Source organism: Solanum dulcamara, chromosome 3, assembly GCF_947179165.1.
Source record: "Solanum dulcamara chromosome 3, daSolDulc1.2, whole genome shotgun sequence".
In the NCBI taxonomy this organism is placed as follows: Eukaryota; Viridiplantae; Streptophyta; class Magnoliopsida; order Solanales; family Solanaceae; genus Solanum; species Solanum dulcamara.
This window is the reverse complement of record NC_077239.1, coordinates 67,842,672-67,860,514: the sequence shown is the minus strand read 5'-3', so window position 1 is coordinate 67,860,514 and position 17,843 is coordinate 67,842,672. Positions and strand designations below refer to the sequence as shown.

Below are 17,843 nucleotides of genomic sequence, written 5' to 3'. Positions count from 1 at the left end.
GAGACGGGCGAGAGAGTTAGTGCATCATAGATAAATGCGAATCACACTTAAATACATTTTATTTGAAACAAATTACACTTAATTTGACCCATATATATTTGAGATACATGTTCCTATTCTGTCAAATACATATATTCGGGACAATATTTTTTTGGCAAAAAATATAATTAAGAAAACTGTTGTTTTCAGCATGTAAATTAGGTCATCTCCAAGTTAGAATAGTTGTAAAAGTACTAATAAACCTTGTAAAAGTACTAATTTTTGTATATCCTCTGCCTTAACTCTCATGACAGGCGCTTTTAGCTCCGCCACTCTCATGTAATGATCCATATTTACTATTAATATATTAAATCCTGTTATAACCAAAACACAAAAAATTAGAGAAGGCATATTAGTCACATCACATATTTAAATATTATGAGTAAGTATATTAATAGAATAATTGCAAATAAAGCAAAAAAAGAGGGGTCAGTAAAACGAAATCAAATTTGAAAGGAGGTCTATAAAATTATCTTAATTTTTTAAAATTATTATAGCAAAGGTTTTTATAAAATGCATATAATATAATATACTATGAAAATTCGTTCCAAGGAAAATATAGTTATTACTGTGAAATGTTATTATAGATTTCTAATGTTATATAAGAATTCTGGGACTTAATAGGTGATTTTATTTTATTTTTACGAATTTGAATGTCTATGAATTTAGTTTTTAAAAAAGAGTATTTTGGAGAGGTTGTCCCCTAAATAATATGCTTTGGACCGACTTAGAGTGTGTTTGATATCTTATTTTTTCATGTTTGATTAAACAAAAAATTTGAAAAATATTTTGTTTTAGGAAAATAAAATTCTTTAAAATGAGGAAATTAAAATGACTTCCTAAATGAAAGTATGGAAAATAAGTTTCATAAGTAACATTCTATATATTTATCGTATCATTCCCACTCATGGCCCAGTGCCCACCCAATATCCTCAACCCCGTCACCCCAAGGCCCCACTCTTCGCTCCCATCCCTATAATGTTTTGCTATATTACATATAAATGGTAGATAATATTTTTATAATTATTTACTAAATACAAAAAAATAAAATAAGAAATCAACTTGTTTTTGAGGAAAACATTTTCTTTTCGTACCAAAATACACCTTTAATAGTAGTATATAGTAGTGTTTTGATTGATTGAATTCCGTCACTTATTATTACGCCCACAAATTGAAGGAAGATTTCTTGTAGCCTTGGTTTTCATTGAAGGTCCCAACAAAAATCAATAACGAACTTCACAAGCATAAGCTCCTAGAATAATATACCAAATTCCAAGTGGCAAATGGCACTTCCCATGTCTTTATATAAGTACATGCCTTTTTTTTCCTTCTCTGTATTAATATATTATCAAACAAAAAATATTGAATGCTCCCTCTAAGCTATTAACAAAACAATATTATTCTTTTACCTTTCAATAATATAATATTCTTCTTTATTTTAATACAAAACCTCTCCATCCTCAAATGGGTTTAAGAGACATTGGTGCAACACTTCCTCCTGGATTTAGATTCTATCCAAGTGATGAAGAATTAGTTTGCCATTATCTCTTCAAGAAAATTGCAAATGAGGATGTTCTTAAAGGTACTTTAGTGGAAATTGATCTTCATACATGTGAACCATGGCAACTTCCTGGTAAGTTGTGTACTCATTCTTATTTTCTCTATCTCCTAATTACTCTCAATTATTCCGCGGTTTTCTCAAGTTATCAAAGAATTACTTTCGTTTACCTTATTTTTGTCGGAAAATTATACTGTCTAGCTCTTTTTTAAAAAAAAACAAAATAACTTTTGTGTATATGTATTATATGTTCATTTCCTGGATACTATATATATGTAATTTCTTATATTTTGACTTTTCTTAGTGAAAATTATCACTCTGCCCTATTTTTTCTGTTTATGTAACATGTAGAAACGAAAAAAAAAATACATATTTTTGAGAGAGAAATTGGATCATCACTACTATACACAAATAGTGAGTGCCATGATTAGATGAAAAAGTTGCAAAACAGTGACTTTTAACGGAAAGTTTTTTCTTGAATTCTTTATGGTACAAAAGAAAGAGATGAATACTTTTTTTGTTTATGGGAAGATAATGTTAAACTATAATATGATTATGAATCTGAATTTGCGACCTTTTATTTTTCGCAAGTATATCGTTCAGATTCTTTAGGACTTTTTTAAAAAAAATTTCTTTGATGTTGTCTCCTTTATTGAGTACAATAGAGATAAGTTTGAAAGAAAATGATGGTTGTTTTGTGGAGTAAATTTAAATCAATTCAGGTTTCCATACATGTCACATTTTCTTCTTAAATTTGTCTCAAATAGCAAGCTAGTAAGACGATTGCTGGATTCAATTTAAAATGAAAACAGGCAGATTTTCCTTATAAGATTTTGATTCTCCGCGGATGAATAATGAAAAACAATGAAAGAATTTTATGAAACCTTCTTCTTCTAATTCCATTTTTTTTCTTCTTTTTTGTTTTTTTTTTGTATGAAAATGATTTTTACATTCTAGTGAAGGAATGGGGTGATATTTGGTGGTGGAATGATTGTATTTCTTTATGTATGTTGTGTAGTTGTTTAATATATTGTTAGAGTGAGTAAAAAGTCGCGTGTTGGTTGGGGAATGGATTGGTGGTCTTTTTATATGGATTGGGTAATCCTCCCCTCATGAGCTAGCATTTGAGTGTAATTTAGATTTAAGACCTAATTTTACATGGTATCAGAGCAAGGTTCATCTCCGTTTGGGCTCCCGATCCATGTTCCAGTTGGGTCCGGACGTGAAGGGGGTGTTAGAGTGGGTAAAAGTCTCATATTCGTTGGAGAAAGAACTGTTGGTCTCCTTATATGAACTAAAGAACTGTTGGTCTCCTTATATGAACTTTCTCCGCTAGCTTTTGAGGTTGAGTTAGGCTCAGATATCATATCTTTACATATATGTCATGTGCATCGGTATTATACCACATATATGCATCGGTATTATACCGTTATACTGAATTAGTAATTATGGTAATTAGGATCCTATTTTAATATATCGATTTGAAGGAGATAAGTTTTAAAGAAAATGATGGTTGCTTTCTGGAGTAAATGACATAAATTCAGGTTTTAATGGATTCAGTTCACATGTAGATTATGCGGAAATCTGGCTTTAAAATAGGATATTTCTCAGCAAGAATATGAATAGACAAGAAAAGATGTTTTTACAAAATATTTTTTTTTATAATATTGACACAAAAAAAATATATAACTTAATATAATCCTTATCGTATAGTTTTTAAATTTGTTGTTCATGCATATTAGTCGGTTCATGATAAATCAATTTCATCTATTCCAAAAATCATACTATATGAAAGCTTATGGAATACAATTGTGACGCAACATAGTAATAGATTTCTTTCTAGAGAAGTTTCAGGTAAGGAATGATAGGAGTATATGCTTACACTACTGTAGACATACATGCCAAAGCGTAAAATAAATTTCATGACATCTTTACGATCTCAAGATTTAAATATTTTTTTTTCTATATATATGCTATACATATTTTTAATTTAAAATTATATAAGATTTTTTATATTTTTAAATTTTGTGCTCGATCAAATTAAAATTAAAATAAAACGCATAGGTAGTGTAATATACTCCTGTTGGCCATGTGTGTGAGAAAGTGACAGATGGAGAGAGTTAATTTGGCCATCTTACTTCCCATAGTATTATTTCAGCATATATATATATATATATATATATGTCATTAATTTTCTCTTGCACGTATAGTTAATTGATATATTCACATGAAACGACAAATATGAAATGTAATATTGATGACTCTGGATTTTGTTAATTGAAGAAAACGAAATAATAATTGTAATAAATTAGAAATTAGTTTAATTAAGCTCTTGCTATTACTCCTAATTTTATTGGTTAAGATTATTATTAGGAAGGTTATGTTGGATTGCCCAACCATATCTAAATAATTCGACTATTGTGAAGAAAAGGCTAAAACTCTTTTTCCATTCTTTCATATGAACTTTCTCAAAAGGTTTATCTAAAAAGGAAACATGCCTAGAGAATCTATTGTGACTAATACCCAACTTGCTACGTCACATTAATTAGCTAATAGCATTGTCTTACAAGCTAGTGATGATGGGGCCAAGTAATAAAAGTATGTTTTTTTACAAAAAAAAAAATGGTTTAAAATATCTAGATGCATGGTCACACACTTTGATATCAAAACAGACAAAGATATATTTGAATCAAATTTCATCATATTCATTATGAAAAAGAATTTCACGTGCTTGCCCATAAAAATATAATCTCTCTCTAACAGTTAGAGCGATATTATTTGAATATGCTTGCACAAAATCTTTTATAACGATATTAGTTGAATCTGCTTGCACGAACACACAATTAATATCATCCTTAATTATGTTCTTAGTTGTCATGTATGTGAACCTTTTACCTTAATTTGGATCCATCTAGTTATTAATTTCTTCTGTATGTTACTGAAATCATCATATCATAGTACTAATCCTATCTTATTGGGGAATCTTAATTACTCTGATCCTTTACCTTGTTAGAACGTTATAGTTCAATTTCGTACCTTGTAATTCCGTTATCTTATATGTTGATTGACGTTTTTTTTTTGGAGAATTAGAGGTGGCAAAGCTGAACTCAAGTGAATGGTACTTCTTCAGCTTTCGAGATCGGAAATACGCTACTGGTTTTCGTACGAATCGCGCCACAATTTCGGGTTATTGGAAAGCAACAGGCAAAGATCGGACGGTGGTAGATCCCAAAACTCGTACGATCGTAGGAATGAGAAAAACTCTAGTTTTCTACATGAATAGAGCTCCTAATGGAGTTAAAACTGGTTGGATCATGCATGAATTTCGCCTCGAAAATCCACATATTCCCCCTAAGGTATGTAATTCTTCAATTATTTTCTCATGATGCACCATATTTAGTTTATTTATTTGTATGATACTTTTGACTTGACATAAAGTTTGATTAAGATTTGAAAAGATTATATCATGGGTAATTTAGTTATGAGCCAACAAATTAAAGTAGTACATAGGCACATGAAGATAGTAACAATTTTTCACATGACAAGTGACAAAAGTCTATGCAAAAGAAACTTCATAGAAACCTCCTAGCTGAAACATAAAGTGATGGGCAAAAGAATGGCTGCTGGCTAGATTTTAGCTACATATGAGTAAATTCAAAAAAACGTTTTCTTACATAGTATTTAAAACACCTAACGACATTACTAAATTTGTGTTGTACGTGTATGATGATTGAACAGGAAGATTGGGTGTTATGTCGAGTATTTCACAAAGCTAAAGCCCAGAACAACAATAATAATAATATACTGAACCCACAAAACATGTACGAGGTTGGTGTCAACTCTTCTCCCAATATGGAGCAGTCCCATACTTTGCCTTACGCCGCCTTCTCCCAACGCCAAGTTAATCATCATCAAAGCCAGAAGTTGTTTGATTTATTGGAACCAAACCACAACCAAAGCAGCTATCTTCAGTTAATGTCTCAAGAAATGAAGGAACCACCATCGTCGAACGATCAAATGGTTGAGGATGATGATCAGTACGGGTTCTTGTTGGACATGAATTTTGAAGGTCCAAATTTACAAGATGAAGGAGTTCATTCAAGCATTGGGAACATGAGATTTGATGATGAAAATAGCTTGGTTTTTATTTAAAATCGTTAATGATTATTGGTGATTGATGATTGTTGTTACTATCAGTAGGAAACCACAAATACAGATTAAAGAAAAAGACAATGTGTTTGAGTTTGTGTAGGGATGTCTTAGTGTTTGCTTGTGGGGTAAGATTCTTGTATGTATGTTTGATGGGATGATTCTTTTGTTTCTTTTTTTTTGGTTTTATTTTATCCATCACTAGATATGCATATGTATAGATAGATTGATCAGACATGAGTGTCTATCGTTGATAATTATTAATTTGTATATTACTTTGACTTTTGTGCAAATTGGCAATTAGTAATATTCTTCTTGTTTCTCTACCCCTAGCTGGAAGCAGCAAGAATACGAGAATATATATATATTAATTTGTATATTACTTTGACTTTTGTGCAAACTGGCAATTAGTAATATTCTTCTTGTTTCTCTACCCCTAGCTGGAAGCAGCAAGAATACGAGAATATATATATATATATAAAGGACTTATTTGTGGTTAAGCTAAGTGGCAAATTATAAGAAATTAGTTATTTGGCAATTTTAGGACAAAGTTATAATATTTTTCTTAATAAAAGTTTTTAATTGAAAGATTAAAAGTATTTAAATTTAAAAATATTAGACTTTCAGAAATAAAATCGGTTAGTTTAAAAGTAGAAATCCATGGCTAAAGAGCTCTAAAGCGCATTTGTTTTCATTAAGATTAAAATATTTGAATCTAAATACACATATGAATGATTGAGATATTGTCTCTAGATCTGAACATTGAATGATTTAAGACTAAGATATTGTCTCTAGATCTGAACATTGAATGATTAAGACTATTTGTTTTTCATCATTTGCATTTGCATAATTTATTTATATTTAAACCTCATAAATATATAATTTATTTTCTCACGAAATTTTGGATGTTTTATTTCCTCTTTGTTTGGATTAAGTTGTGGGCATCTTGGTCTTCTTAAATCCTAATGTTACAACTGAAAACTACCATTACATATACGAAATAAAGATGGGGAATTGGATTTGAGAATACCCAAAATTTGATAATTTATTGATTCAAGAGAAAAATATTGGGCTGATTGATTGATATTTGAAAGAGATGAGGAAGAAAGAAGTTGCTTTGAGAAAGAAAAAAGGAAATAGAGCTTGAGTTTGAGAGAGGTAAATAAAAGCGTAAGTTTTAAAGTTTGAATGTGTAACACCCCTCAAAATTTTTCCCTAAGATTCGGACCCTTCTTGTATTCGGGTAGGGTCAAACTCGAGTATTGTGGAGCATTTGCAGGAGTTAAGACGAGTTCTTGAGAAATTGAGAAGTGCTAGAGGTGATGTAGGGTCACGAAGGACCCCTAGGACCAAGCTAAGTCCAAAAGATTCGTCGTGGCTAAGTTTTAGGATGAGTTCATATGAGGGGTCGACTTCTAACGATCCTATCTTTTGAAAGACAATAATCTGGGTGGCCCACGACCCATCAAATTAAAGTTCATCGAGTCTTCTTTCCAACGCCACTAAGAATGTAATTTTTGGAGTTCGGAGTCAAAAGATATGACGATCCTAAGATGAACTAGCTCAGTAGAGATTTTCAGGCATGGATTGCAATTGCTGGAAAACTGGGCTTGGCGCCGCAGTGGCGCGACGCACCACTATCGCGCCAGAAACATGCCTCAGTAGTTTCGGCTCTGGTGCGGCGCGCCACTAAAAGGTATGCAGGGTTTTTCAAGCCAATTTCCAGAACCCAGAAAATTTGGCCTTGGCGCTGTAAGGGCGCGACACGCCACTATCGCGCTAGAAACATGCCTCAGTATTTTGGTCTCTGGCGCGCCACTGCGAGGTATGCAGGTTTTAGGTGTAATCAGCCTGGCGCTGCAATGGTGCGATGCGCCACTATCGCGCCAGGTGCATTTTTAGCCTATTTTCAGAACTTTTGAGGAGGGGTAATTTGGGAACTTACCCAAGTTATATATGTATCATCCTTGGCCAATTTGGAGACATCTTTTCAGCCCCCACTCTCTCTCTAGAAAAGCCCTAGAAATCTCTCCCTCTCTCTTCTTCTTCTTTTCTATTTCCAACAAGAAGAGTTCCAAGAGTTTTAAGACTTCAAGCTTTCCATTGAAGACCCAACGACAAGGTTTCTTCAAGAGTCTATTCTAAGGTATGTAAGGCTATCCAAAATATGGGTTGAGTCCACCCATGTGCCCTACTCTTGCTTTGAGGTTAGATGTCCATGAAAATGGAGTTTCTTGGTATGGTTTATGGTTGAATGAGTTTTATCCCCAATTTATTTGATTCTATATGTGTTGATGTTGTTGAGCTAGGAAGTTCCTAAAATGAGCCCTTATGTGAGTATGAGTTGATGGAAATGAGTTGTTAAAAATATGTTTTATTGATCTTCTGAACTATGTGGATTATGATAAAAGATGTTATTTTCTTAAGAAGTGTTGCCTATTTTAAAGTGTGATTTAAAGTCTTGAAGTTGTGATGAGTCTCAAGGATTTCTCAAATGGATGGAGTAAATGATTGGTTATGTCTATATGTTGCTATAAATGTGCTTTTAAATTTCTTTTGAAAGATATGATTGAGATTGATCGGATAGTATGATTGAGAGAGATTTGATCATAATAGAGTTGATGAGTTGACAAGGTTGTAATGAGACTTGTCGATGTGATTTGATTGAGTTGATTTGATGGAGTTTTATGAGCATTGAGTCTTGGGAGGAGTATCGAGCACCGAATTGGGCAAGAGTAGTCCATACTCGAACCCAATAACTACATCTCCAAATGTAGGGGGGATTGAACCGTTAAAGTCGGATGTTTCCTCGAGATGTTTGTCCTGACATTATAGGACTTGGTTGGATTGGATCCATGATTGATTGATTCGTTCATACCCTGGCAAAGTATGAACGGACGCGGCAACAACGTCGGTTTGTTGTACTTTCACTGGCTCATAAGTGATGGTCGTCGGGTAAGAGAAACTCCCAAATAGGCCTTGCTAGTATTCTGAGTCAGATTGAGTTGAATTGTATGTGATTGGTCCCGTCTAAATTATATCCTTGTTTAGACTTAGGACATGTGATTGAGTTGTTATCCCTTTTGAGTTGGGATTCTGAGTTGATTGATTCTTCCTTGATGTTCGTTGCATTCGGCCATTTTACATACTCGTACATTCTATGTACTGAAGCTATTTGGCCTGCATCGTTTTATGATGCAGAGACAGGTACTAGAGATCATCAACCGATGCTTCGTTGAAGATCCACATACACTCCCAGCTAGTTGGTAAGTCCTCCTAGTTTCCGGAGAATGTTGAGCTTTCTTGTATAGTGTGTTGTTATTTCCTTTATTTTGATTATTGGTAGCCATGAACTTGTCATTGGCACCTCTTAGACTTTGATAGAGGCTTCATAGACTAGAGTGTGGGGAGGTTGAACTGTTATTTTGAGGAGCCTTATTATATTGTTTTGTTAGGTTGAAAATGCTTGGCCTTCGGCCCCTATATATATATATGAACAATATTTTATTAATTGAGTTTTCCTCTAAGAGAACATGATTGAATGAATGTGTGACTGGACCAGGTGGTTCACTCGGAGGTCAGAAATGGCCTTCGAGTGCCGGTCACGCCTAGGGTACCCTCTCAGGGCGTGACAACCATGGTATCAGAGCCCAGAGTTCAAGAGTCCTAGGGAGTCTATGAAGTCGTGTCTAGTAGAGTCTTACTTATGGGCGTGTTGTGCACCACACTTTTAAGCAGGAGGCTATAGGACATTAGAAATTGTTTCACTTCTTTCATACTCTGAATTCGTGCGATGGAGTTAAACTCTATGAAACTTCCCTTCTAATTCTCGCATTTATACGTTACAGATAATGCCTCCAAGACGTACTGCCAGCCAGAGAAATACCGAAAATGCAGAGATGCCTCAGTCTGAGGTACGCCCGGCAAGGGCTAGAGGCCGACCTGTGAAGTATGCGGAGGCGCCTCAAGTGCCTGCTACCTCGCCTGTACCGACATTAGAGGCGGAATTTCGAGGGGCGATTGCCATACTCACTCAATTAATAGCTGCCCGGAATGGTAACCAGAGTTCGCCCACTCTTAGCTCTAGTCCCCAAGAGCCGTCTACTGCCGCCAGAATTTGAGACTTTCTGAGAATGAATCTGCCAGCATTCACGGGTTCGAAGGTTGATGAGGACCCCTAAAATTTTATTGATGAGATGTGGAAAATTTTAAAAGCTATGAATGCTACGGAAATTGAGGGGGTTGAGTTAGTGTCTTATCAACTCAAGGATGTGGCAAACATCTGGTATAACCAATGGGAGCAAGGTAGGGGTGATGATGCTGAACCTGCTAGGTGGGATGAATTTGAGGGAGCCTTTCTTGACCACTTCTTTCCCCGAGAATTGAGAAAAGCGAAGGTGGAGGAATTTGTGAATTTGAGACAGGAGGGTATGACTGTTAAGGAGTATGGCCTGAAGTTCATCCAGCTGTCCAGGTATGCTCCAAAAATAATCCCAGATATGAGGTCAAAGATGAGGAAGTTTGTCGCCGGATTAGGGAGACATGTGAAGAAAGAGTGCAAAGCAGCATTGTTGATCTCGGATATGGATATTTCCTGATTAATGGTGTATGCTCAACAGGTAGAGGATGAGAAAAGAAGAGACAGAGAAGAGTACCTGAGCAAGAAGGTAAAATCAGTGGGCCATGAGAGTGAACAGAGGCAAAACAAGGGCAACAAGTCCTTCTTCCAAAAGAGGCTTTCCAACTATGCCTCATCTACCGCCAGTGCACCTATGCTGCAGAACAGGTACGATCGGCAGGGTCAGAGTCGCCAGAATTTTAGACCCTAGGGTTCTCAATCACAAGCTAACGTGGGTCAAGGTTCACAAGGGAAGCCACCATGCGTCAAGTATGGTAAGTTTCACTTGGGAGAGTGCAGAGCGGGAAAGATGGGTTGTTATAAATGCGGCCAAATAGACCATTTTCAGAAGGAGTGTCCAGCATGGGGGAACAGAGCCCAGTTCTCTACTACCGTACCACCGACTAGGGGTAAGCAAAGGGGCACTACTTCAGGCACGAGGGGAGGTACGAACCGTTTATATGCCATGGGTAGTCTCCAAGATCAAGAGGACTCTCCAAATATCGTAACGGGTATGATTCGAGTCTCTTCTCTTAATTGTTACGTATTGATGGATCCGGGTGCCACCCTATCCTTTGTAACTCCTTACGTGGCTAGTAAATTCAATAAAATTCTTGAATGTCTTCTTGAGCCTTTCAGTGTAACCACTCCTGTGGGTGATTCTGTCTTAGCTGAGAGAGTCTATAGAGATTGCACTGTGTCAATTCATCACAGGGATACCTTGGCTAACTTGGTTGAGTTAGACATGGTTGATTTCGATGTGATCCTTGGCATGGACTGGCTTTATGTCTATTATACCTCTATTGATTATAGGACTCGGGTGGTTAAGTTCAAATTCCCGAATGAAGCTGTCATAGAGTGGAGGGGTAGTCCCGTTATGCCTAAGGGTAAGTTTATTTCTTACCTTAGGGCCAGGAAGCTAATCTCAAAAGGGTGTATCTATCACATTATCCGAGTGAAAGATGGCAATATTGAGTCTCCATCTCTCGAGTCGGTCCCAATTGTCAATGAGTTTCCCGACGTCTTTCCCGAGGATCTGCCTGGAGTCCCTCCTGATAGGGAGATCGACTTTGGGATTGATGTTCTTCTTGACACCCAGCCTATCTCAATCCCTTCATATAGAATGGCTCCAGCCGAGTTGAAGGAGTTGAAAGAACAATTGAAGGACTTGTTAGATAAGGGATTCATTAGGCTGAGTGTCTCACCATGGGGTGCTCCATTCCTATTCGTGCGAAAGAAGGATGGGTCCCTTAGAATGTGTATTGACTACAGGCAGCTAAACAATGTCACCGTAAAGAACAAATACCCTCTCCCCAGAATAGATGATTTGTTTGATCAACTTCAGGGTGCCACGTGTTTCTCAAAGATAGACTTGAGATCCGGCTACCACTAGTTGAAAGTGAGAGAATGTGGATTCTGAAGACTGCTTTTCGGACTCGTTATGGCCACTTTGAATTTTTGGTCATGTTCTTTGGATTGACAAATGCCCCCGTAGCTTTTATGGGTCTCATGAACCGAGTGTTTAAACCATATCTTGATATGTTTGTGATTGTATTCATAGATGATATTCTGGTCTACTCCAAGAATAAAAAGGAGCACGCCTATCATCTTAGAGTCATTTTATAAACTTTGAGAGACCAGGTATTGTATGCAAAGTTCTCCAAATGTGAATTTTGGCTTGCATCAGTGGCCTTCCTAGGCCACATTGTATCTGGAGATGGTATTTAGGTTGACACTCAGAAGATTGAAGCGGTGAATAATTGGCCCAGACCCACATCCCCAATAGAGATAAGAAGCTTCTTGGGTTTGGCTGGCTATTATCGAAGGTTTGTAGAGGGATTCTCATCCATATCATCACTATTGACTAAGCTGACTCAAAATAAGGCTAAGTTCCAATGGTCCGATGCTTGTGAGGAGAGTTTCCAGAAATTGAAGACCAAGCTAACCACTGCTCTTGTCCCGACCTTGCCCGATGGAATAAAGGGCTTTGTGGTCTACTGTGATGCATCCAGAAGTGGTTTGGGTTGTGTGTTGATGCAAAGGGGGAAGGTGATAGCCTATGCTTCATGACAACTTAAGTTCCATGAGAGGAACTACCCAATTCATGACCTCGAGCTGGCAGCTGTGGTATTTGCGCTTAAAATCTGGCGCCACTACTTGTATGGAATGCATGTTGATGTATTCACCGATCACAAGAGCTTACAATATGTCTTCAGCCAGAAGGAACTCAACCTGAGGCAAAAGAGATGGCTCGAGCTACTCAAGGACTACGACATGAGCATTCTCTACTATCCAGGTAAAGCTAATATTGTTGCTGATGCTCTTAGCAGGTTATCTATGGGTAGCACTGCCCATGTGGAGGAGAGAAGGAGGGAATTGGCGAATGAGATACATCAATTAGCCTGATTTGGAGTTTGACTCGAAGAGAATAATGAAGGTGGAGTAAATGTTCGAGATGGGGTTACGTCCTCACTTGCAGTAGAGGTAAAGTAGAAACAAGATCAGGATCCCATCCTCCTCCGGTTGAAAGAAGTTGTTCACAAGCAAGGGGTGATGGTTTTCACAAAAGGGGGAGATGGTATGTTGAGGTACCAAAGTAGATTGTGTGTACCTGATGTCGATGATGTTCGAGAGAGGATTATGGTCGAAGCGCATAGTTCCAGATACTCTATTCATCTAGGCTCCATAAAAATGTACCATGACTTGAGTGAAATCTATTGGTGGAGTGGGATGAAGAGGGATATTGCGGAATTTGTTTCCAAGTGCCCGAATTGCCAACAGGTGAAGGTTGAGCATCAAAGGCCATGTGGTTTAGCCCAAAACATAGAAATTCCAGAATGGAAGTGGGAGATGATCAACATGGACTTTATTACAGGCTTGCCGAAGTCCCGAAAGTAACACGATTCCATTTGGGTGATTGTGGATAGAATGACAAAATCAGCTCACTTCTTGGCGGTTAAGACTACTGACACCACAGAAGATTATGCAAAGTTATACATTCAGGAGATCTTCAGGTTGCATGGGGTCCCTTTGTCTATCATCTCAGACAGAAGATCTCAATTCACTTCCCAATTTTGGAAATCCTTTCAGAAGGGACTGGGTTCGAGGGTGAACTTGAGTACAACCTTTTATCCCCAAACAGATGGCAAGGCAGAGCGCACCATCCAGACATTGGAAGATATGTTGAGGGCATGTGTGCTTGACTTCAAGGGAAATTGGGATGAACACTTACCTCTCATAGAGTTTGCATACAATAATAGCTATCATGCAAGCATCCAAATGGCTCCATATGAAGCTTTGTATGGGAGAAGGTGTAGATCGCCTATTGGGTGGTTTGAAGTTGGTGAGATTAAGTTGATTGGGCTTGACTTTGTTCACCAAGCCATGGATAAGGTGAGAGTTATCCAAGATAGGCTAAAGACAGCCCAAACCCGCCAAAAATCTTACACCGATGTGAGGAGGAGAGACTTGGAGTTTGAGGTGGGTGATTAGGTGTATTTGAAAGTGTCACCCATAAAGGGTGTCATGAGGTTTGGAAGGAAAGGGAAACTCAGTCCTCGATATATTGGTCCTTACTAGATTTCGAGGCGGATTGGGAGTGTTGCCTATGAGTTAGAGTTACCTTCAAAGCTAGCCTCTATTCATCCGGTGTTCCACGTTTCGATATTGAAAGAGTGCTTGGGCGATCCCTCATTGGTAGTCCCCATTGATAGCATTGGAATTAAGGATAGCTTGTCTTATGAAGAGGTTTCGATCCAAATTCTTGATCGCCAAATTCGCAAGTTGAGGAACAAAGAGGTTGCCTCAGTCAAATTCCTGTGGAGGGATCAATTTGTTAAGGAAGCCACATGGGAAGCGGAGGAAGCCATGAAATATAAATATCCATATCTATTCGTGCCTACCGACGAGAATGTTGAAGGTAATGCCCATTTCCTTGACTTAAATTCATTTGTGCATTTTGAGTCTTGATTGATAATTGTTTAAGAATTTGATTGATTGAATGACTAAATTCTTGATTGTAATTTGCGCCCCGAGTCCATCCTTGGTTACTCGTCATTCGAGGACGAATGATCCCAAGGGGGAGATAATGTAATACCCCTCAAAAATTTTCCCTAAGATTCAGACCCTTCTTGTATTCGGATAAGATCATACTCGAGTATTGTGGAGCATTTGCAGGAGTTAAGACGAGTCTTTGAGAATTTGAGAAGTGCTAGAGGTGATGTGGGATCACGAAGGACCCCTAGGACCAAGCTAAGACCAAAAGATTCGTCGTGGCTAAGTTTTAGGATGAGTTCATATGAGTGGTTAACTTCTCACGATCCTATCTTTTGAAAGACAATAATATGGGTGGCCCACGACCCATCAAATTAAAGGTCGTCGAGTCTTCTTTCCAATTCCACCAAGAATGTAATTTTTGGAGTTCGGAGTCAAAAGATATGATGATCCTAAGATGAACTAGCTCAGTAGAGATTTTCAGGCCTTGGTTGCAATTGCTGGAAAACTGGGCTTGGCGCCGTAGTGGCGCGACGCGCCACTATCGCGCCAAAAACATGCCTCAGTAGTTTGGGCTCTGGCGCGGCGCGCTACTAAAAGGTGTGTAGGGTTTTTCAAGCCAATTTCTAGAATCCAGAAAATTTGGCCTTGGCGCTGTAAGGGCGCGACACACCACTATCGCGCTAGAAAATGCCTCAGTAGTTTTGTCTCTAGCGCGGCGCGCCACTGCGAGGTGTGCAGGTTTTAGACGTAATCAGCTTGGCGCTGCAATGGCGCGATGCGCCACTATCGCGTCAGGTGCATTTTTAGCCTATTTTCAGAACTTTTGAGGAGGGGTAATTTGGGAACTTACCCAAGTTCTATATGTATCATGCTTGGCCAATTTGGGGACATATTTTCACCCCCCACTCTCTCTCTAGAAAATCCCTAGAAATCTCTCCCTATCTCTTCTTCTTCTTCTCTATTTCCAACAAGAAGAGTTCCAAGAGCTTCAAGACTTTAAGCTTTCCATTGAAGGCCCAACGACAAGGTTTCTTCAAGAGTCTATTCTAAGGTATGTAAGGCTATCCAAAATATGGGTTGAGTCCACCCATGTGCCCTACTCTTGCTTTGAGGTTAGATGTCCATGAAAATGGAGTTTCTTGATATGGTTTATGGTTGGATGAGTTTTATCCCCAATTTATTTGATTCTATATGTGTTGATGTTGTTGAGATAGGAAGTTCCTAAAATGAGCCCTTATGTGAGTATGAGTTGATGGAAATGAGTTGTTAAAAACATGTTTTATTGATCTTCTTAACTATGTGGATTATGATAAAAGATGTTATTTTCTTAAGAAGTGTTGCCTATTTTAAAGTGTGATTTAAAGTCTTGAAGTTGTGATGAGTCTCAAGGATTTCTCAAATGGATGGAGTAAATGATTGGTTATGTCTATATGTTGCTATAAATGTGCTTTTAAATTTCTTTTGAAAGATATGATTGAGATTGATCGGATAGTATGATTGAGAGAGATTTAATCATGATAGAGTTGATGAGTTGACAATGTTATAATGAGACTTGTCGATGTGATTTGATTGAGTTGATTTGATGGAGTTTTATGAGCATTGAATCTTGGGAGGAGTATCGAGCACCGAATTGGGCAAGAGTATAGTCCATACTCAAACCCAATAACTACATCGCCAAACATAGGGGGGATTGAATCGTTAAAGTCGGATGTTTCCCCGAGATGTTTGTCCTGACATTATAGGACTTGGTTGGATTGGATCCATGATTTGTTGATTCATTCATATCCTGGCAAAGTATGAATGGACGCGGCAACAACGTCGGTTTGTTGTACTTTCACTGGCTCATAAGTGATGGTCGTCGGGTAAGAGAAACTCCCAAATAGGCCTTGCTAGTATTCTGAGTCAGATTGAGTTGAATTGTATGTGATTGGTCCCGTCTAAATCATAGCCTTGTTTAGACTTAGGACATGTGATTGAGTTGTTATCCCTTTTGAGTTAGGATTCCGAGTTGATTGATTCTTCCTTGATGTTTGTTGCATTCGGCCATTTTACATACTCGTACATTCCATGTACTAAAACCATTTGTCCTGCATCGTTTCATGATGCAGAGATAGGTACTAGAGATCATCAACCGACAGTCCGTTGAAGATCCACATACACTCCCAGCTAGTTTGTGAGTCCTCCTAGTTTCCGTAGGATGTTGAGCTTTTTTGTATAGTGTGTTGTCGTTTCCTTTATTTTGATTATTGGTAGCCATGGACTTATCATTGGCACCTCTTAGACTTTGATAGAGGCTTCATAGACTGGAGTGTGGGGAAGTTGAACTGTTATTTTGAGGAGCCTTATTATATTGTTTTGTTGGGTTGAAAATGCTTGGCCTTCAGCCCCCATATATATATAAACAGTATTTCATTAATTGAGTTTTCCGCTAAGAGAACATGTTTGAATGAATGTGTGACTGGACCAGGTGGTTCGCTCGGAGGTCAGAAATGGCCTTTGAGTGCCGGCCACACCTAGGGTACCCTCTCAGGACGTGACAAAATAGTATTGATACTCTTTACCTATTAATTAAGGAATATCTTTTTAAATGGGAAAATTAAATCAATGTCCCATAAAATCAAATTAATTACATACATATACCCCTTTATAATTAATGCCTCCTAACTAATTATAGGTAATACCCCTAACTGATATTTCACCCAACTCTAAATTATAGGTTGCAATTTTCCTTCATTCGACAGTTCTTTTTCTTTTTGATACAATGCCTCACAACTCTATTATTTGCTCCTCTCTTTTTTATTACACGGAAATTTACAAGGAATCACAATGCTTGTTAAAGTAGAACAGAGATTGTAAGAGTGTATTCGATAGTATGTCTTCGTCAGCCATAGCCTTGGTGATCTTTTTATAGTTTGTTGAGGCTGAATGCAACCCAAATGAGTTGATCCTTAATAAGGAAGGTGAATCCTTCTTTCCAAGAATAAGGGCAAAGTTTTGAAGACTTTGCAAATCATTTTAGCCGTTGAGGTTGATTTCCTTCTCTGATTTGATTGAGAGCTAATTTTCTTTCGGAAATTAAGGGTCTGATTTACCCTTAATTTAGCTGCAGTCCATTTCTTCAGTGATGATATCAATTCATTTGATATTCTTGCCTTCTTTGTGGAATACCAAATTTTTTGCCTTTAACAGATTCTTTCCATCCTATGCTGATATTGCTGACCTTAAGATCCTCCTTGATTTATTTGCTTTCCTTCTTCTGCTGATACTTTGCCTTTAAATCTTCCTCAAATCTTGGTTTATTTATTCTTCTTTTCTTTTTCTGGTACCTGCATATTATCATTAAAATTTAGCTTAAACAATCTCCCCCTTTTTGATGATGACAATAAATAAGTATTATAAATAATTAACTTCCCTTTATGAGTCGTGCTCCCCCTGAATGTATGAATTTTTCAGTTGATTGAGTCAGTTGATCATTCGACTCCC

The 17,843-nt window shown here is 37.4% G+C and overlaps 1 pseudogene; it reads left to right on the top strand.

Moving 5' to 3' along the window:
• The first annotated feature begins 1,243 nt into the window (after nucleotides 1–1,243).
• On the top strand, nucleotides 1,244–6,003 carry LOC129881708 (NAC domain-containing protein 21/22-like; annotated as a pseudogene).
• Nucleotides 6,004–17,843: the final 11,840 nt, after the last annotated feature.